The sequence below is a fragment of the Thunnus maccoyii genome, chromosome 7 (assembly GCF_910596095.1).
Source record: "Thunnus maccoyii chromosome 7, fThuMac1.1, whole genome shotgun sequence".
In the NCBI taxonomy this organism is placed as follows: domain Eukaryota; kingdom Metazoa; phylum Chordata; class Actinopteri; order Scombriformes; family Scombridae; genus Thunnus; species Thunnus maccoyii.
In genome coordinates, this window is record NC_056539.1 from 12058520 (window position 1) to 12080255 (window position 21736).

The window sequence follows — 21736 nt, forward strand, 5'->3', positions numbered from 1 at the left end:
GGGAGGACACGTCAAAGAGGCACTCTTGTTCACTCCACAACTCCAGCAGTTTCTCCTCCTTTTCTGCAGTCCCAGAGAACTGAGACTTGTTCACGTTCTTGCACCTCCCTGGAGTCCCTGCCATGTTTACTATCTACCTGGTTTGCTGCTTCCTGTCTGGTGAGAGCATACTTATTGTTGACAATGTTCACGTCTTTGAACTTCACTGTTTGCATGAGCCAAGACTAAAAACTTCAGATAATATTAAAAATGTTTGATTTCATCAAAACGTCAAGATGAGAAAAAGACTGACTTAAGACAGCTCGGACTGAGTTTTATGACCACCTTACACCAAACAATCGAGATGATGGGAGCGTGCCACAACTTATTCTGACCTTGGAAATTTGTCTGCGTTAGTGAAATTGCTTGAAAAGTTGTTTGGTTCAAGGCCGGCATAAATGTGACCCGTCTAAGATCATATAAACATTATACAGACCCAAGTTTTCTCTGACTTTATCATAACTCCGGTAGCCTAGTAAAGTTTGGCCTGACTGGGGAGCAAACGTCTTTCTACTGGAAGTATTATTAGCTACAAAAAGGACCAAAGGCCCTGGGCTCCGGCCACAAAAGACATTCCACTGTCTGATTTCAAATTACACGAGCAAGTCAAGGAACTGTAGTCAGGACTTAGCCTGTTAGTAGTGAGAAGGATTTAAAGACTACTGTTGGCACTATCTACGACAATAATGAGTTCATGACTAGTAGAGTTTAGCAGGATAGAGCAGTACAGAGTCCCAGACTCTACAGTGCTGAAACCCCAGAGAGGACCAGTAGCTAGAAAATAATACTGCTTTGGAAAGGGTTTCAAAGACCTGGTGCAATTCCAAGCCCCAAACTTTGCTCGTCTCTGACTTTTATATTATCCAAAAAGAGGAACCTCCAATAAAGAGGAAAGCAGTACATTGAAATAAAATTGCAGTAAATCATGTCCTGGTTTTGCAGAGGCTCATCTCTTTTTCATCTCCTTTTACAACAGAACTTGCTTACAGCGCTTGCAAGAAAATAACTCTAATAGCCATACAATATGTGTGAGGTCTTCTTGTTTTCACTCAGGTTTAATATAGACTAATGTTTGTCCTGGGATCATTAATACATATTAGTGTGCCATCAAAGCTCATGTTGCTGCACTGCTCAGTAACAGGAGCATAAACAGCCCCCTTCTGACTGGGCCGTCTCTGCTGATATAATTAATATTTCCAATTATTGATCTGAGCGAGTGCTGAGTGGTGACTGTCCGGGGGCCCCAGATTCAACTAATAAATCTACTGTATACAGTAGGAAGGAGACAGAGAGGGTAGAGGAGAGAGAGACAGTGAGAGAGAGGAGCCATGGTGTAATGATTTACAGTTATGAAGTGCTTCATTGCAATCGCAATAATTGTTCATTAAGAATAAAAAATGTACAAATTACAAATGAAGATCTAATTTAAAGGCTTACTCGAGCTTGGTAATGAACTGTTTCTTAATATTGTAAATCAACTGGATATGAAAAGACATCTCACTGCTTTTACATGAAAACGTGATGGCATCATGGTGCATTTTTCAACAAACAAATTTTTCCTCAGCTAATGAAACACTGCAACAATATTAAATGTCTTTGAAATAAATGCATACTAGAGATTTATTTATCACCAGAAAGTAAATTACACATGAGAAAATTTACATGCCACTAGCTCCCCTGTGTAGGGGACGGTCTTGTCTTTACTTGGCATTTTGTTTGGTCCCCACGTTCCTCTCAACCACACACATATACAGTTTGCATACAGATTATTTTGGCTTTGAAACAGTCCAAAACCCAACATTTTATTTAGAATAATTAAACAACTCAATGCACATTTAAGAAAGTGAAACCATCAAATATTTGGCCTTTTTTGCTCAATAATTGACTTTTGACAAGTAGTATTTAATCATCAAATCTATATGTTGATTGACAATTCACAGAAAGTACTTAATCCCCATTACCATAAAATACTATATGTCAAGAAATGTATTTAGTCAAGAATAAAATAGTACACAGAGCAGTATCTGCGAGTGGAAAAGCATCCTTGCGAGACAGCATTTCCGCTCTGCGTGCACAAATACGGTCCTGTGAAGACGGGGCTGTGATGAGCGTGAACTCGACCCTCCCTACACACTCGCAACCGCTCAACGCTCGCTCACTTGTCAAGTTGCATTTTGAGACTTTGAAAGTGGGGATGGATTAGACAGTCCGTTCCTTTGACTGGTCACTTAGAATACTGACCATGACCTTTTATTGGCTGTTTGGTGTAATCACTGACACGGTTGAAGACAGGCAGTTGCCTGTGAGAACAAAGGGAAACATTAATAATGATATCTAGTGGCTGATTCTCCATTTCTTTTACCACTTACATATGAAAAAGTGATAGACGTCGTAGCAAAAGCCTGTTTAAATCTACTTTCAGATTTCTGAAACCTTTATTTTACTTCTGAAAACAGAATAAAGGTCAATTTTTCATTGGATGGATATTTTTCCATCCAGACCACATTACACCAGGTCTAGATCAAAAAACCACTATACTAAGACCTGTCAAATCTGGGCTAGATTACATGAAGATTCCACTTGCATGTGTGTGTGTGCATTTCTGACTGAGTCTTTACTGCACTTTTGAATGACGTATGACCATTGATATACTCGCGCTGTAGCTGCCCTGCTTGTGCATAAATATATTGAATCTATGTGAGCACATTCATATATGTGCTTGAGTGCATATGGAAGAATGTTTGTGCGAGTGATTTATAATTTACCCACATGTGAAAATGTGCTGGCGGCGGCAGTGTGGTGGTCCTGATAAGAAGCATCAGTCAGCGCTGAGGAGATGGCAGCTACTATAAGCTTTGGGATTCCTATCAGAACCAACAGGATTTAGAGCTTGAGGCGCTGACATGGACTGACAGACACCTGCAGACCTCAGCTAGTCGCTATCACATTTATACATTCGAAAAAGTTATATTCCATAAGGCTGTATCAATTTTGAATGAAAAAAACAACATGAACTTCATCATTATCTCCTGAAATATGTGGGTTTAATTCTATAAAAGTTCACAGACAAAAATGCTCTTGTTTATAAAGTGCAATTTCTTTTTGCTTTGTAGTTATTTTGTGCAAGTAGGTCTTTTTATTTTTTAAAGCTGAATAGCTCCTTTTGGAACAAAACTGTTGATATCCATCTGTTACATTGAATGCTTTTTTTGAAACACACCAATTAGCAATGAGGCCACAGCTAACTCACAAACATGTGCAATCTGTAGCACCATTACCACTAGCACCACTACAACATCTCTGATTAAGACCATTAGACCTTCTGTTGTCTGATGCCATCCAAGTTCCTGTTTATCTCTTCCCCCAAAACACTAACTGCCTCCCAGAAACAGCCTGAAGTCCATCTACGGAATGCTTTCCAAAATGCTTTCCAACCCTCTCTATTATCATAGCTTTACTGGCTGAAGTGGTTGGCCAGCTGTCTGACTGCTACAGCCCTCATTACACAGACAGCAGACCTCAGCTCTCATCAAGATTTCATGAAGGTGAATGTCACACATCAGAACCATCTCATTCGTGGCGCCCCATGACTCAGCAGACAGAGTTACGTAGCATGAGACTGTGTTGGTTCTCATCAAACTCTTTATTACTTCTGTATAGACTCTGATCAATTCAAAATACCGTACAAAAATCTCATGCTACACGCTACTGTATTTGCTTATCGGTCCCAACCCTTCACACAGTCACTGTCACTCGCTCACGCCATGCTGTCTAGTTGATTATGTCTTCCTGTCTTGTGGAGTATAAGCTCTCTACCAGTATTTGTATAAGAGACTCTGAGTCCTACAAGACTTGTGCAGTGGACTAGGGTATGTGGGTGACAGAAACAGTGTGCAATCATGAGGGGGAGTAGATAGGGGGATTGAGCTAATGCCTAAATCCTGTCCTACTGAGCCTGTAGCAGGGCGTCCAAGAGATAAAGAGAAACAGAGGGAGAGAGGAGTAAGAGACTGAGAGAGATGGAGAAGAAGGGGGAGGAAAATGATCTTAGAGAAGTGACAGAAAAAAAGGGGAAACTAATGAAAAGATGCTAAAGAAGATGTGGAGATTGAGAAGAGAAGACTTCCTGACTTATGAGCCACACTTTGGTTATCAGGGGAAGGGCATCACTCCCAGACATCTTTGGCACGGCTGCTTTTCAAGCCCAGAGAGCTATTGACATGGTGTGTTACTGTAATGCGTGAAGCAGTGGGAGACTCATTGTAAATCTGTGTCAACAAATGCTGGAGCAGCAGCAAGCTCAATCTCTCTCTCTCTCTGTGTCTGCCTCGCTTTGCCTCTCTCTTGCATTTACCGACCTATCTAATGAATCTTATCTGCACAGCACACTGGAGGCTTAAGCATTTGGTGGGCTCACATCTCTCCCACACACACAGACACACTCTCTCTCTCTTTCTTATTCTGTGCGCTGTTTGATGTGGTTTATGCTCTTCAGTTCATTTTGAGGAACTGTCCTTAGAAAGATAAGATCATGACGACAGACCCAACCCAGTGGCTTCAGAAGGGCAACATCATGCCAATCCCAGCATGTGCCACAGCGAGAGTCCGGAGCGAGCAGGAAGTAACGAAATGGCAGAGGATATGTTCCGTGACAGAATTACAGATCTAGAGTTGTGTGAGGCTTTAATGCTTAAAGGTGCCCTTATGCACCAACACCATGTTCCCTATCTGGCTACTGCCTTGATATTTGCTTTGAAGATTATGTCCTGCCTGGCCGTCGGTGAGTTGCAGCTATGGTAATGATGTACGATATCACGTACAGCATGCAGGCACACCATTACAAGTACACATAGGGTTCGGTGATATGACCTGAAATGTCGTACATGTTCCCAGCGAACCTCCTATCAATTCTTTGTACTTTACAATTCACAGAAAGTCATGGATTATGACTCTAAGTAACTTTTATTTAACATATTCAGCAGTTAAGACCCTTTTCAGGCTTTGTTTGCTAAAACAGAAATTCAAAGTAAAAACAGGTTGTAATTTGAATACATATTTATAGCCTAATAAGCGGGATATTATATACAGTATGGAATTACATTAGCAAATGCCTGTGTAATAGACTGCTCTGTCTGAAATGTTAGACATGATGGTATTTTATGTGATGAAATAAATTGCTCATGAGATTTCTTCTCAAAGCTAAACTATTTTCCAGCACTTCCGTTTAGCTTTGTTTTGTTCTGCATCGTGTTGACTGAAGCTAAAGTCTGCCCACACAAACGATAAGGGATTCTTTTTCTGCATCAGCTCTGCCTCAACTGCACAAGTGCCCCTAGCAGCAATTTCTCAAACATCTGAGTTGTTTGAGTTTGACTGGGTACGCATGGTTAAAAACATCGCTTAAAATGCCGACTTGACTTACCCTTTTTGGAATGAGGCCGCTCACATGATGCGAGTGCAGTGACTGGCTGTTTGTACTTCTGATGAGATGTGATTCATTGTACTTTCAGGTGCATTAAAGGTTAATTCACCAAACATACCAACACGACTTAAATTAAGTCAGTGAGAGATTCATAATGTTGGTTTCAGTAAATGTTCTGCTTATTGCACAGCCATGCGTGCACTCATGCAACAGAACACACTCATACAGGCTTAAACATGAGCGCACACACACTCACACACACACACCCCTAGCTGCATGTTTCCTTTACCCTCTGAGTTGAGCCCAGAATGCTCCCACTGCTGTCACAGCAACTCCAGGATTGTGACAGATTACGGCCTGCTGCCCTGACCAATAGCAGCCAAGAAGTGTTGCCTGCCCACTGACTCATAATTCTTGGCATACCAATGCCGAGTTGACGTTTCTTTAATGGTCCCTAGACCTCCAGTAGGCATCCTTGTCCTGTGCGCTATGATTGCCTATTAGCAATTCACCAGCACTTGCACTTTTCTACCCCCCCACTCCCTATGCCACCCCTTTTAAGGGAGGAGGTGGGATGGGGGACCAGGAGAGGAAGAGGCAAGAGGAGGATAGAGATAGATGGAAGGAGGGGGAGAGATAGGGACGCAGCCAAGCATGTTGGCATCAGATTGGAGGGAGGTCTGAGGGGTGCCAGGAGGAGAGAGACAGACAAAAAATGGAGATAGAGAGAGTAAAACCTATGTCAGAAATGTGGATAGAATAGTTGACTCATCTACTAATTGCAAAATGTCAAAAATGTCTCCCTTCACTCTTTCTCTTTTCCTTCTTTTCAATGTATGTATGCTTTCACTCTACACACCTTCTTTCCTAAATGCTGCTGTCTGCTATGATATACCACTAGAGGACTTCTCCATTTGGTCTCATTAACCAGCCACATCTGCCGGAGCTACAGATCAGTATGACATACTGGTTATTAATGATAGGATGATCGACCATTTGTTATCCTATAGGACCATTATCAAGTTGCCTGGTACATGTTTGTGTGTGTGTGTGTGTGTGTGTGTGTGTGTGTGTGTGTGTGTGTGTGTGTGTGTGTCCATCAAAGGGGGGATTGCGAGAAGGAAACAGAGCTCACAGGATCGCCACGGCCAGCCTGCTCTGTCCATCTGCTCCGAGCTTCATTCCCAGCATATCAATACCCCATGTCTCATACACACACGCACACACAAACCCGCACGGTATCCTGTCACCTGCGACTTCTGCTAGTTCCATCACTCTCCCACCACTCCAGCCCTTGGCTGTAAAGCCTGCTTATGTTTCATCCTGACACTCAGAGAAAATCCCTGCTTGTCTATAAGCGCATTCAGCACCAAACAAAAGGGACAGGCCTGTCTTCTAGTCCTGTCTCTCGTCTCCTCCTCCTCCTCTCAAGTCTGACGCTGCAAGACAATGAAATTGTTTGCTAAATAAACTCAAAAACCCCTCTCACTGTGTCTGGTTCAACCTTGAACTGCACAGAACCTGGGGGCCAGACAAGCAGCACACCAGCCTGACCTCTCGCCATTTCTCCCAATCTGCAGCAAACACACTCTGACGAAGTGAGAACAAGAAGCACTGGAGCGGAAAACACATTGGAAGTGTCTCTGCCAACTCCCACTCCTCACTGCCTTCAGGGCCTTTGGTGGTTTATTTCATTGGTAGGGTTGGGAGTGGGTGAGTAGATGTGTTTTGGGGCAGTGTTTTGTCTGCCTGTTTACATCTAAATTTGGTCAAAATTGTAAGTGCAAAGGGTATAAATGAAGTTCTGTCTTATGTGGTTTCAAAAATGAGATTTAATTGCCGCTGGACACACTTACACTGCAGAGTAACCTACAGCTTGAGACAGTATGGGGGGATCTGGCCCAAGATATATATGTTATAGCTACAAACACTAATGCACATGCATGCTGTGTTCCTCCAATTGATTGAGGACTAAAGCTCTTCACAGATCCACTAGGTTCCTAATAAGTCTGACCCAGTCTACCTAGATCCAGATAGGGTTCTTATCTGGTGCTGTACATCTTGACTTGATGCGTCAATATGTCTAATAATGAAGTGGATCTAAGAGGACTCACTATCAGCTCTGATCACATGGCACGTCATAATCATCACAGGAGAAAGATGTGTTTTTGAGAAGAGCTGTAGAATGTGAACAGTGAAGTGCATCACATTTATTCTTAAGATATCTCTTTTGAACTGTTTCTGGCTGTCCTTGGGTATCTTTCAGATTATGTCTTTTTTTTTTTTTTTTTAAATAAAAGTCATTAATGCACGTCTGTTTCAGTCCAAAATTATGGACCCAGAAGGAGTACAGCAAAAGATCCCCCATGCTAATCTACAGTGAGAGAAAGGCCATATCACATCCAGTTATGAGGTGCAAATGCTACATATGCAAATGCTACACACCACCCTGTCATCCCTACCACTATCCTGATACCGTATCCTCCTCCATTTTTACAGCAGCATCCTTGACAGCCCATGACCTCACCTACCCCAGGTACCTCCAACCACCCAGGGACATTTGTATGCATGCATGTATTCATGAGCGCGTGTTAAATTTAAAATATGTTTTTTTACACTTAACAGTCACTGATATACAGCTAATGCAGGCCAAGGAGAGAGATGACAGACAGAGAGTGAGAGAAGGAGACTCACTGCACTCTATATGAACTCCAGCTAAATCAAACTCAGAAGCCTCCTATACTTACACTTTATTAATTTATTAATTTTAATGATGTTCAACATATTTGTCTAACAATTAGGACTTAAAGGTTTAACATTGTGCAATATATATAATAACCTGAAATCCCACTGAAATTACATTTGGGATTTGAGATGCATTCTCTCGTTCTGTTCATTCCTCCTCACCCCTGCAGTTGTGAGGTGGATGTTGTATGTGTCGTTTCATGGGGTCAGGACTGTTTTCCTCAATTCTTTGGCTCTGAGGGCAGTCCTGGGAGCTCTAATGGCTTGTTCACACTCTGCTTTGCATTATTTCCTAACTGCAAATACCAAGGGGCCATGTCACAGAGAGAGCCATCCTAAAGCACTTAACAGCGTAGCCTACATACAGTACACTCAAGCATGGACAGAAACACGCATACACTGACACTAAAGCATGAATAGAAAGCACACGCACACACCAACACTTCACTCACAGGACACGGGGGGGGGGGGGGGGCTCCTAGCTCAAGGGTGGGGGGGGTCACACAGGGAGCGCTTTATTTGCTCTCAGACTATACCACCCACGGAGCTCAGTCAATACACTGTACAATACTTATTCCAAAGTAAAGAGGACAGAGAAAAAGAGAGAAATAAGAGAGAAGAAGGCAGAGAAAATGGAAAGGGCCAAAGAAACATTTTTTTCTTCATAGTTCATCTTCATCTCAGTGCCCTGTCCCAAACCCCAGTTCATGAAATAAGTCCTGCTGAAAATCAATGGCAGTCCGAGCCGTGTAAAGGTCAGCCATTCAGCAGCACTGGCCTTGGTGGACCAGTCAAGCCCAGGCTTGTACTGTGAAGCTCAGCTAAGTAGAATTAATGGGGGGATCGATTATTCTGCACACAACTTAAATTGAACTAAGCAGAGAATCATTTTAAGGCAGGAACTGTACCATGACGTAGAATGAGATGCATTTGCCACATAGCCAACCCCAGAACTCATTTAGCACGCACAAAGTAAAAAATGGGAATAAAAAAAAAGGAGATTATTAAATAAAGGATCTCACACTCTCTCTCCATCTTCACTCCATCTCTCCTCTTGTGCTCTCTTCTATTTCAGTTCACCCTCTGTACAGTAACCTCCTGGTAATACCCTGAACACACCCGGGACCCAACTCATAGATTTGATACATAGAAGCACTTTTCCTCTTCTTTCTTTCCAACCCCCCCCCCTCCCCCCCACTCTCTTTCCCCTTTACCTCTTTTTTTTCATGTCACCTCCGGCACCTCATTCTTCTTGTATTTTTCCCTTGTTTAAAACAAAATCAATATGGAACCGGAGGAGACAAATCAACGAATGGTGGCACTGCAGGGGGAGGCCCAGCAGGCTCCCACCTCTCTGGTCACATGTTCCAGGCTCGCTTGCTCTGTGGTGTGGGGGAGGGGGAGAGTAAGTGAAGGAAGGGGTGGGCGGATGTGGTGGAAGTAAAGATGTAAGGTTTGACTTATGGAAGGATTAAATGATAAGAGACCAAAGGGCTGGAGAGGGATGAAAGGGAGCTGGTGAGGGATGAAACAACGCTCCAATGGGAGGGCATATGGAAGGAGAAATGAATGGAGAGAGGGATGAGACAAAGAGAGGAGAGGAGTGAGCGGCAGTGGGGGTGGTGGTGATGGGGGGGTGCGTATCATGGAAAATTCTGCTCCAGTGACTGGAGTGCAGAACGGGAGCCCTCATCTATAATGTATATCATGGATCCGTGAGAGATTTTCATACATATAAAATGGAGCAGCACCAGGAAGTGTCTCGCTGCCACTGCACAGCCGAGAATCGCCCGTGGGGGCAATTTCAATATTCTGTTCTGTTTGTACTTCCATACTGTTAATTCACATATACCCCTGTGTTCCTTAGCGTTGCTTCATACTGTGTAAGTCAAAAAGGATTAAAAGACTCCATGACTATATGTAAACACATTTTATTCAAAATTATTCAAATACCTCCACGACGAGAGAAGGCGGTCTTTGTGTGTTTAACCTTTTCTCTACACTTAAATAGAATGAACTCAATTCTCACAACCTAGAAAAAAAAGTCAACTTCACTTAGAAAAGTCAGAATTTCACAATTTTATAAAACACTACAGACAATAGATTATATATGGTGCTTATAGTATAAATCCATTTTTTAAGCCCTCGTCTCTTCTTCTGGTCTTGTATTTCTTTCTAAGCGGCTTGGACAGCAAACATAGACATCATGAGGGAATCGGGAAAAAATGAAATAAATAAACATGACAAGTGGCCACTTAGCCACAGCCTCCCTCATTGAAACCTGATGAGGGCCCTGTCTCGGCTAACTTCAACAAACGCTAAGTGACATGCTTAAGTGGGTTCAGGTTGCGCATCCGGGGTAATTCAGTAAAAATACAAATGAGGCTGGCTGGGAAAACAGATCACTATGCACTCATTCAAAATAGAAGAAGAGAGAGAGAGAGACAGGGAGAGTGAGAAAGACTTTCATTTCTTTTCTCTGTCCTTCAGAGGATTCTCTCGGCCTCGCATCGACCATCTGACACACACACACACACACACGCACACACGCACGCACGCAGCCCTTGCCCAGCCATAAACAGCACTATATAGACCCGGTGATTTCCCTCATTGGGAATCGATAACAAATAACCTCACTTTTCACTGCCCATTATGGTTGGTGTCGACCATACCCAGTCGTCTTTATCTGCACACCGTTGTCAAGCTTGACCTTGAGCTCTCCGCTCTCTTCTCTCTCTCTGCTCCCCAGGTAGATTTCAAGCAGAGGGTTTGGTCCTGGTTTTTGGAAAGGTTCAAATTGAGCCCTATGGGAGTGAGGAGCAGGGAGCAGCCATCTCCCATGACAGATCAATGGTAGGTCTCACCACAGGGCAGGGGGCCAGCGCCTTGCACAACCTGCTAATAGAATCCCAATGTCATTGCTGACACTACATCGCCAGGGCTGCTGGAGGTTAGCCTGAGGTAGGACAGTAGGACAGCCACGGTTTAAAGCGCCTTCAAGGTCTCCATGTTTCACAGCACACGTGGCACAGTACAGTGTCATGTGTGCGTGTATGTGCGTGTGCAAGTGTGCGTGGATGCAAAAGAAAACAGAGAGAGGAGAATTTGTTTGTTGTGAGGCTGCTCTTACAAAGTAAAGTGTGTTTATGTGCAGGATATTAGTCACATTTACGTTCCAAACTAAAATTAATTATATGATACTGCACAAAAGGCAAAGCGGTCCATGTAACTTCCTTTAACTTCCCTATCAATCAATCAATCAATCAATCAATCAATCAATCAATCAATCAGACTTAATTTATATAGCACAAGTCATACATCAAATGCAACCCCAAGTGCTGAACATAAGGAGCTGAAAAAACATGAGTTTAAATTAAAAAAACATTTAAATGAATAAAGTATGATATAATGAAACTAATAATAAAATAAGAGATAAGAACCTGAGGGATCTAGTGGGTACATATCTTAAAACCATGTCTGACAAGTAGTTGGGAGCAAGACCATTTAGTGATTTGTAGACCAATAAAAGAATCTTAAAATCAATTCTAAAACTAGCAGGTAGCCAGTGCAGCGATTTTAAAACAGGTGTAATGTGCTCTCCTTCTGGTACTGGTCAACACACGAGCAGCTGAATTTTGGATAAGTTGAAGATGATTTATGACTTTTTTGATAAACCAGAAAGGAGAGCATTACAATCCAGCCTATTAGTGATAAAAGCGTGCACTAGTTTCTCAGTATTGGCCTGGAAGAGAAAATGGATGCACTCTGGCAATAACTTTCAAGTGATAAAAGGCAGATTTGGTCATATTCCAGATGTGGGCATCGAAGGCCAAATTAAAATCTAGGATGACAACTTGGTTTTTAGCCTGGTGCGGAAAGGCACCTCAGTTTAGAGGTCAGTTTCTCTCTATGTGTATCTGCTCCAATGACAGATACCTCTGTTTTATCCTGGTTGAGCTGAAGGAAGTTCTGAGCCATCCAAGCATTAATGTCTAAAATACACTTGTGGAGGGCATCTATAGGGCTTGTGTCATCAGCAGAAACAGCAATATAGAGATGAGTATCATCGACGTAACTATGAAAATTGATGCCATGCCAAAGGACTGGACTTAGGATCGAGCCTTGTGGTATGCCACAATGGATGGCATATTTCTTAGATGAGAGTTCGTCTAGGGTAACAAAAAATTCCCTACCTGTGAGGTAAGACGTAAACCACTTAAGTACAGTGCCAGAGACGCCCACACATTTATGTAGTCTGTCTGTGAGAATATCACATCTCTACCCTCCCTTCAAACTCTCTGGTCCCTCACAAGCTCTGCCTCTCTCCTCTAACTAAATTCAGACTCTTGCCTTCTCTCCTTTTGCATTTTTTAAATTCCTTCTTCCTTTCAGTTCAAAGATACAGCAGCAATTTTCAGAGCAGTGAAACCCATGATTCATAGCACAAATAATTTCATATGTTCCACTTACAGACAGGCTGCAGTGTCTGTTAAGCCACTATAAACACACACACGCACACAGATGTATGAGTGAGCAATGAGTGCAGGGAAAATCTTGGTCACCAGAGGAAACATGTCTGAGAGAGTCTTAAGAGCTCCTGATGAAGATGAAGAGAGGATTTAGACCTTTGCATATTTTACTCCTACTTTTACTCTCTCGATGTTCTGTACAGTATGTGTCACACATACTCAGCATATATAGTATAGCACTTCAGAGCCTTCTCTGTCGCTCTTCCTTTAAAGGTTTTTTATCAATATCCTGACTGAAATGTTTTTGCAGTTAGAGACACAAGTTTCAGAAACATCTCCTGTCATGTAGAGATCCATTCTATCATCTTTAGTTACCCATTGACCCATCTATGCCCACCCCGCCTTCCTCCTGTCAGTGGGAGTCATGACATTTGCCTGTTACATAGCATGTCAGCCCCCAGGGGCAGCTTAGAGATCCCCAGCAAATAGCTACTGTACGTTAATTAATTACCATGAAATTAGAGTACCATCTTTTCGAGTGGCTGCCTCCATTACACTCTGCCCTTCATTTTTCCATGACTTCACCCAAACCCATATGTTCATACAGTATCCATTTACAACAGAAACACTGGCACTCCCATTCAGTGCAAAGATAGATGGACAGTGTACACATCTAAGCAGATGACATAGCTAAGCAGAAAAAAGAAAACAAAACACACTGAAGTGGTTATAATGATACTTGAGATGATAATAAGAATATATTGACTGATTCTTTTTTTCACATAAACACTACAGTCCACTTTATAATTTGGTCGGGCCAAAACATGTTGGACTATTTTAGCTTATCAAAGATATATTGGTATTGGTATATATTGGTATCAGCCAATAAATAACAAGAAATCACAGTATCGAATGCTAAAGATATGATCCACTTGAGAATACTGATCAACTTATTTCTTAACTGTAAAGTGTGCAGCTCAGTACAAATCTTGGTCATAATTCTTTAAAAGACAAATGTTAGAGATTCTTACTAAAGATGTTTGTTAACGTCATACATTTAAAACAAACAAACAAGAACATCGATAGTCAATACCAGATTTGTTTTTTTTGCTTTATCAATGTTGTATCTGCCTCAGTAAAAAAGTATCTGTTGGGTTACATCATATAAAAAAAAAACCTTTAGGAGTAAAGATATGAACAGAAAACACAAATTTTATTTTTTCTAAAATATATTAAACTTAAACTGTGAACATTTTAAGTCACACAAAGATAATGATGCTGCCAATAAAATATTTATTGCTGATACTTCAGCTCTGCAATTTTCCTTTGTATATCTGCCTACATACTGTACTCACTATATATCTGTCACAACTCGACTGTTTCAGCTGATAAAGAGAACTTCATTACAATATTGTTGGCAAAACTAAACATTGTATATGGTGATGACAGCAGTCTAACCCCACTGTTCCACTTTGCTCTGTGACATTGTGTCTGCGATGTGGTTTTGTTCCATCCTCCACATGGCTTCATACCCCACAGAAGCGTTTCACCTGTCTGATTTTGTTGACTTGCGCAGATTTTGTTGATTTGGTCATTTTCCCTTGATTTTTGTGCTTCTATTGTGGCCTATCTAAGTAGGCTACGTAGTTAAATGGTTTCTCTTTTTGTTTGAAATTGTGTTTATTGTTGTCATTTCCTACTTTGTTGTGCTGTAGCCTACAGACAAAGTTAATACAGATAGAGTCCAGTTATGAGTGACATGGATCAAAGATTTGTGGCTGTGTTTTAGTTGTTAAAAATACTTTAATCCTCATAATTATTTCATATCTATATTTCACAAACAGTGCCGGTTAGCAGGAGGAGAGCCCTTGTAGGCCTCTTCCATACACATGTGCTGGCTTGGCTTGACTCAGCTTGACTCGGTTTGACTTGGCACGTCAGCCCAGCAAGGCAGAGATTTGAATCTCCATTACAACAGAGCAACCTGTTTGAAGGTGTGTCTTTAACTGATGATGCGCTGAGGAGAAGGAGCCGGTATTGGGTGCATCCCCTCAACCAGCAAATGAGACAACAAGGAGATTTTATCACCTTTTGGCTGAGCTGAGGCTGGTCAACCAACGCCACCATCAATATTTTCAGATGAGTGCAGAGCAAATGGATGAACTTCTGTCCCTCATTGGCCCTGAACTGCCCAGACAATCAACAAATTACAGAGCTGCCATAGAACCCAAGCAGAGACTGGCTGTTGGACTGAAGTAAGCTGCAAATTTCACAGACAAGAAATCACTGACCACAAGCTTAAGAAACTTTTTAATGTACATAATTCTCACCCAAAGAAAAACAAAAAAAGATTTAACATTGCAAAATAACAAATATAGTAAAAACTGTTCTAAAGTCTCTATGGAAATATTACAAAATGTAGATTTAAAAAAGAGGCATTTTCAAAACAAATTCATTTGTCACATTTTTAAAATCAGTAGCTATTTACAATACAGCAAGTTCCATTCTGTACTATGGGTCTGTGTAGTAAGCCCCCAAGTGCTGCTATCTTCCCATTGTGGGTCACTGCTGGAAGACAGCATTTGAGTGTATGGCCCTGTCAGTCTAGTGAAGTTTTGTGGGGGATGGGGAATTGGCCGAAGGCCTTCTGGTCTGGAGGTGTGACTGGAGTGCCCTGTGATTTCCTGAGTGGGGGGAAGATGTGGTGTGTGTGGCGGAGGGTGAAAAGGTTGCCAACCAGCTGTATGTTGTGGGGGGACAGTAGTTTGGTGGTGTTGGACTGTGCCTTTTTCAAGGTTATGTAAAATGTTCAAAATGCTTATTTTGGCTTGTTGCCTCCTGTCCTTGTCCAGTCTGTGCAACATTGGCACAAGGCTTAGTGCAAAGTGATAGGATTCATCAAGTTCATCATCTGGCATATGCAGTTTGGGGCAATGGGACCTTGAGAGCCTTTTCCTCTCCCCGGAGGTTGTGGGTATGTAAAGTGATGGGGCCAGAGATCCAGATGTGGTTCTCTGTAGTTGCTGTAAAATACCAGTGGTACTGCAACAGGTTCGTTCCTCAGATAGTGATAGTAGGGTACCCGATCTCTCCCTGTCTTCCACATCCACTGTTAGTGAATTGTACAAGTTGCTTTTTGAACTATATAATAACATGATTCCTTTATGTCATAGAACAATGCATAGGCACTTCATAACTTTAATTTATAATCTCTCACCACCTTTACAACACACCATGAAAAATTACAATGCTGTTATCACACTGGTAAAGACTTCAATAATTTCATGAAAATTACATATGTTTAAATAAGTTCAGAAGTTGGCAGAAGAACATAATTTCCGCATACTTTCAGTCATTTTGAATGCCTCCTGCTGATCCACATGGCAGATTTTTTTCCGTTTTTCACAAAAGCATCCCTTAATGCTTTTCATCTCACCTTGCAAACGTCAACTGAAACAGAGAAGAGAGACAGATGAATTTCACATGTAACTTATCTTTGCTTGTTTCTTCCCTCACAGGTACTTGGTTTCTGGGGATTCACTGGTCAGCCTAGTATTCAGCTATCTCCTAGGGTGCACAACTGTAATCGACTCTGTCCATATGGGGTGTGTAGCCATTGAAAAAGTAGTGGAGATGTTCCTACCAAGGTCAGGACAAGAAGACTTTGGGTGTTTTCAGTGCTTTTGGATGCTGACAACAGGTTATGAGTAATTCAAGTGGAAGAACCAGCATTGGTGGGGTGTATGCCGAATTGGATTTGGGGAGAGGAATGGAGACCAGAACAGTTATGTGCCACCCAGTACCTCTCTGCATGGTGCTGCTCACCTGGGTGATCTGCCATTCGTCGTGGTGGGTGATGCAATTTTCCCACTCAAGCCATACTTGATGAGGATTTTCAACTACAGAAGCAAGGATGGTGGTGGAAAATGCCTTTGGCAATCTGGCCTCCAGGTGGAGAATATTTCATGGCAAAATCAACCTGCACCCTCAAAATGTGGACACATTTGTGGTGGCTGCATGCATCCTTCACAACTTCCTGCTTGCCCCTAGCGAAAACCAGAGGTTGCTGGATGAGGAAGAGCAGCTGGGGAGACACATGGCACCAGTAAGAAACATGGGAGGAAACAGGGCATCAAGAGAGGCCTGTAATGTGAGGGAGATCTTCTGCACCTTCTTAAACTCTCCTGAAGACAGTGTGTCTTGGCAGGACAGGATGGTGTGATAACAGGGCCAAAAAGGTTATTGCGGACCCAAAGAAATTGTACACATTAATTTGTAAATAGCTCTCTTTTCTTTCAAATTTGTTCTTTTTTGGTTATCATGCTAGGAAAGGATTGTAAAAAGCTGAAAAGTGATTATGCTCCCACTGAAAAGTTATTGTTGTAATTGTGAAAAAGTCTTCATTCTTTATAATGTCCTCTTTTATAATGTCTTCTTTTTGAAAATAAAATTTAAAGATGATATATGTAAGAACTGGCTACCTGTTGAAGTCATACTCCACGCTCCAAACCAATTGGGGGGCAGTATATCAGCAGAAAGCTTGGGTGTCTGTTACGTTACGCTACATTATCGCAGAATCAATCATGCATTATCGAACTAACATTAGTAAACTAAGTAACTGGGACTTTGACTAAGTATAATAGCAATATCAATTCAGTGCTGACGTTGAATTAACGTTTGTTTGAATAAATCTAGCCAATGAATAAATATAACCTATCCTCTCATGTTCAACTGAGGACAGATTGGGTGCTACAGGGACTCACTATCGCCACTTGAGGTACAAAATGGTATTACGAGACAGGACGGGTCGGGCTAGCTGGTTAGCATGCTAACTTCAGTAGATATCTGTGCAACACAATACATAGACATTTTTGACATAACATCAAAACTATTATTTCTTCACATTCTGTTGATAATTTTAGTTAATTTTTGGATGTTTTAAACTAAAATTCTTACATATAGCTCTTTCAAGACAGTAGACTAGATTTGAACAGCATTGCTCTTCTATATTTATAGAAATGTAAAATAATATCATAAGAAACAAATGGTTAAAATTAGATATAGTCTAACTTAAAAGGATTACATAAACTACCTGAAAAGCATCTGTACAAAATGTAATTATTTCTTGATACAGCAAATATTTCACAGGCCTTGTCCTGTGAAATGCAAGGTTACTGAACATTTTTTTAATGGGTTTTCAAGATGGATAACTACTGAATGGCTCTTTACAAGTACTTGACTGTACAAGTTGCATTCATTAAGTCAGGCAAAATCACTTATTTATATGGTAGCTAATTAGCAGGTTATACTTACCTTCCACTCCAAAAACTCCTGCAATTGAACACCTTCTCCTCTCTGGTGTTGTCCTTATAAAAATGATCTGTGGTGTCATATAATGTGGATCTGTGGTGTTTTTCCACTTCCAAGATGAACCTCTCGTCATCCACAGTGTCAATAATCCTCTGATCGGTTGACGGTTATGACGTAATGTTGACGTAGTGATGTGATATATGATTGCGAGTCAGCACATAGTATTTTATTTTGAAAATTGATCGGTTGTTCTATGCCATTCCTGTGTCGGACTTCCTGCCTGGCCCGATCAGCTCTGTGCAGCTTGACACAGCTTCCATCAAAAATAGAGTGGGCGCGTATTTTTAAGCGGAGCAGAGTAAGAGCTGCTTCTGATACACTTCTAAAATGCACTGCGGCGCATCTGGTGGAATCACAGGCATTGTCTAGAGTGGCCACGATCAGCTCCGGCGGCCGCGTCGCAGCCAGAACGCAACACAGCTGCGCCCAGTGGAATCAAGCTGTAAGTGTTTGAGCTCCACACTGGAATGATCACATCCAGAATAATATCCATCTCTGTAAGTGAACCCAGATGTGTATGGATGGTTGGTTAATTTCAGCTCTCAATGATGTAAACAAATTCAAATGTAAACCAACATGTGCACACACACACACACACACACACACACACACACACACACACACACACACACACACAGAGAGAGACACACACAGACATATGCATTCACAAACCAATACTCTGACACTTGCTTCCAGACCAGGCAAGCAGAGAGGAGTTGCGTGTGCTTCTGCCTGCATTAATTCTGTTAATGATCACAGAGGGTCAGCCTGCCTGTGATCCCTGTCCTACCATTAAACAAATAAAAACAACACTGATTACCAGGATGTTCAATGGATGCATCAATCTTGAGTAATTAGATAGTGGTGTTTTGACTCTCTCCCGTTTTCTTTTCCTCTTTTCTTTCCCTCTTCCCCTTGCTTATACCGAAGTCAGGCAGCAGCGGCAGACTCCTTTTAATGAACTAATAAGGGTGCGTGCTTGGCTAACCAAGAATGAGACAGGAAAGAGACAAATAAGTAGGAAGAGAAGCTGCTTTACCAGCTATATAAAGCTGCTACAAGCACTAGCTCTGCTGCCTTTCTCTACAAGGCTTCATTGCTCTCCTTTTTATAATACAGGAAAATAATACTATCTTTTGTGCAGAGATACCCAGTGTGTGTGTGTGAATGTGTTGCTGAAAAGGACACAGCTGTCACATTAAGATCATGCAGGCCTTTAGCATTAATCTGTCTTGTAAAACCTAGAGACCTTAAGTACTGTGGTACTTACAGAAGGGCTATAGAATGGAGTGTGTGTGTGTGAGCGTGTGTGCATGTGTGTGCGTGTGTATGCGTGTGTGTGTGTGTGGTAAGATCAGGATAAGGGTTAGGGTTAGGCATGTGGTGGTTATGGTTAAGGTTTTGTAGATAATGTAAGTCAATGTAATGTCCTCTGAAATGATGGAAACACGACTGTGCGTGCGCACATGTGTGTGAACATGTGAGTGGTTGCATGTGTAAGGAGGGAGTGGAATAAAGATGCTAGTAGGGCATATGGCTGAGGATTCAAATCCAGATGCTCACGCAAACCAACGGCATGAGAATGTAGTAAGAGGAAGAAAAGGAAAATATGGGAGGATTGAAGTAAGATTAGACACTGGGGTTTGAATAAGAGATAGAGCAGGAAAAAAGATTAAGAGGAGCAGGAAACAGAAAAATGAAAGGGAGGAGGTGAAAGATAAATATGAGTGCGGCACAGGATATACATACTGTAAATGTGTGCCTGATGAGGCAAGTTGTTGCTTATACTGTGATGTTCTGTGTTATGCTGAGCTGTGTTATTCCCGAGCTGTGATGTGCAAAGTTTGGTATGCTGTCTGTGTGCTATGCTAACCTGACTGTGTTGTTTCTATGCTATGCTGTGCAATGCTGCGCTGTGATAAGCTGCCTATGTTGTTTCTTTGCTGTGCTGTCCTGGGTGGTGACAGCCTCAGCCACTGACAGGTCCTTTAAATTCACCATTGCCAATTAGAGTCACTCCAGACCTGGTGGTGGGTGCGCTGAGGAGGAGGGGAAGTGAAAAAACAGCTGGGACGATGGTTGCAGGCCTGACAGGCCTGATGTGGAGATGGAAATGCGGTAATTTGGAGTAATTCGGCAACTCGCTGGCGCTTGCCTTGCCTGCCTGTCTGTCTGTCCACTGAAATAAATGGGGTCAGCAGCGTGTGATCGGCAACTTTCATTTATATGTAAATGACCCCATCGTTGCTGCAGCAGCTGCTGTGGAAGCTGCTGCTAAGTCTGTACACACACTGAAATGCGGGGCCTGAGAGAGAAAGCCAGCCAGCCCAGCTGACTGCTGTCTCTGCTTCTGCCTTCTTTTTGCTCTCTTTTCTATCTCTCACCCGTTGTTTGTCTTTTTCTTCCCCTGCTTCTCTCTATACAACATACTCACAATAATGTACACATAGACTAACAATGCCTCTTAACTAACTCACTTTCTCACTATTAATAAAATGCTTATGTTAACAAAAATGTACTTGAACTTTTTAGCATGAACTTTTTTCTCACCATGTCCATTCCATGATGCAGTATATACTATATATCCAAAAGTAATAGTGTAGTTGACAGCAGTTTTGTACAGAAAATATAATGAAGAAAAAAAGTTTAATTCTTGCCAGTCTTAAGGTCTGAGAAAAAGTTTTTGTTATTGTGTGGAGTGACAGACTGAATGCATAATCAGTTGTTATGTCATGAACATGTGAATACATCATGGAAAGACAACTTTTCTAAGGTTGTAATAATATAATGTGAACAGGAATTTCAATTGAGAATTCGATAGTCTGTTGTCAGCATTACTCTGGCACAAAGTCTGCAGTGATTAACTATTACCATTATCAATCTGTGGTGGTTTTTAAGAATTAATCATTAATTGATGATTTATCATTTAGTCTAAAAAATGTCATGGCCATCACAATTTACCGCAGCCCAGCGTGACCAATCCAAAACCCAAAGATTATATAAATTAACAAAAAACAGGAAAAATAGCAAATAGTCACATTTGAGAAGACAAAACAAGCAAATGTTTGGTATTTTTGGTTGATAATTGACTAAAACTATTTATCGATACTGAAAATTGTTGTTGATCAACTAATTGTTTGAGCACTATAGGAGAGCCTGGAATCTTAATCAGTCATTAGCATTTTTATACATCTTCTAACTTTATTATATTGTACATTCTGTGTTATCATCATTATAACTGAATCCTAACTAGTGATCCTCTGATATTTAAAGCTTTTCGGAGATACACTGCAGTAGTGTAGAATAGTGTAACAAAAAGCAACAGTGCAGCAGATCAGATCATGTATTGTAGTGTATTGTAGGGCCTGGAGGTTTGTTCGCTTCATTACCTAGCTAGCCATTGTGCTGATGCAGAACCGGGGTCCTGTAAATTCCTGCCTGCTTGTGACACCATAGATAATTACACTTCCATAAATAATGGAGTGTGCCTTGCCCACTTCCTATAGAACTCCCCTAATGAGATTAATATACAGGGAGCAGCTGAAAACACTTGGCAGGTAAATCTTAAATCTTTTTTTTTTTTTTCCTTTTTTTAGTTAAAGGAATTATCCACCCTAAGAAAATTAACACTGTTATAAACAGCTACTAGCCATCTATTCCTGAAGCAATTTTAACACAATCTCTTCAAATT

The 21736-nt window shown here is 41.5% G+C and overlaps 1 protein-coding gene and 1 long non-coding RNA gene across 12 annotated transcripts in view; both read right to left on the reverse strand.

The window, feature by feature from the left end:
* The window catches only part of celf5a (cugbp, Elav-like family member 5a), a 192057-nt gene that overhangs the window by 85532 nt on the left and 84789 nt on the right, over positions 1 to 21736 (reverse strand). The gene's annotated exons all lie outside the window — the stretch shown is intronic.
* Positions 16072 to 16925, reverse strand: LOC121900024. Its single transcript, XR_006096869.1, has 2 exons — positions 16501 to 16925; positions 16072 to 16125 (listed from the first exon to the last, which is right to left on the reverse strand). It is a non-coding gene; the product is annotated as an uncharacterized LOC121900024 (long non-coding RNA).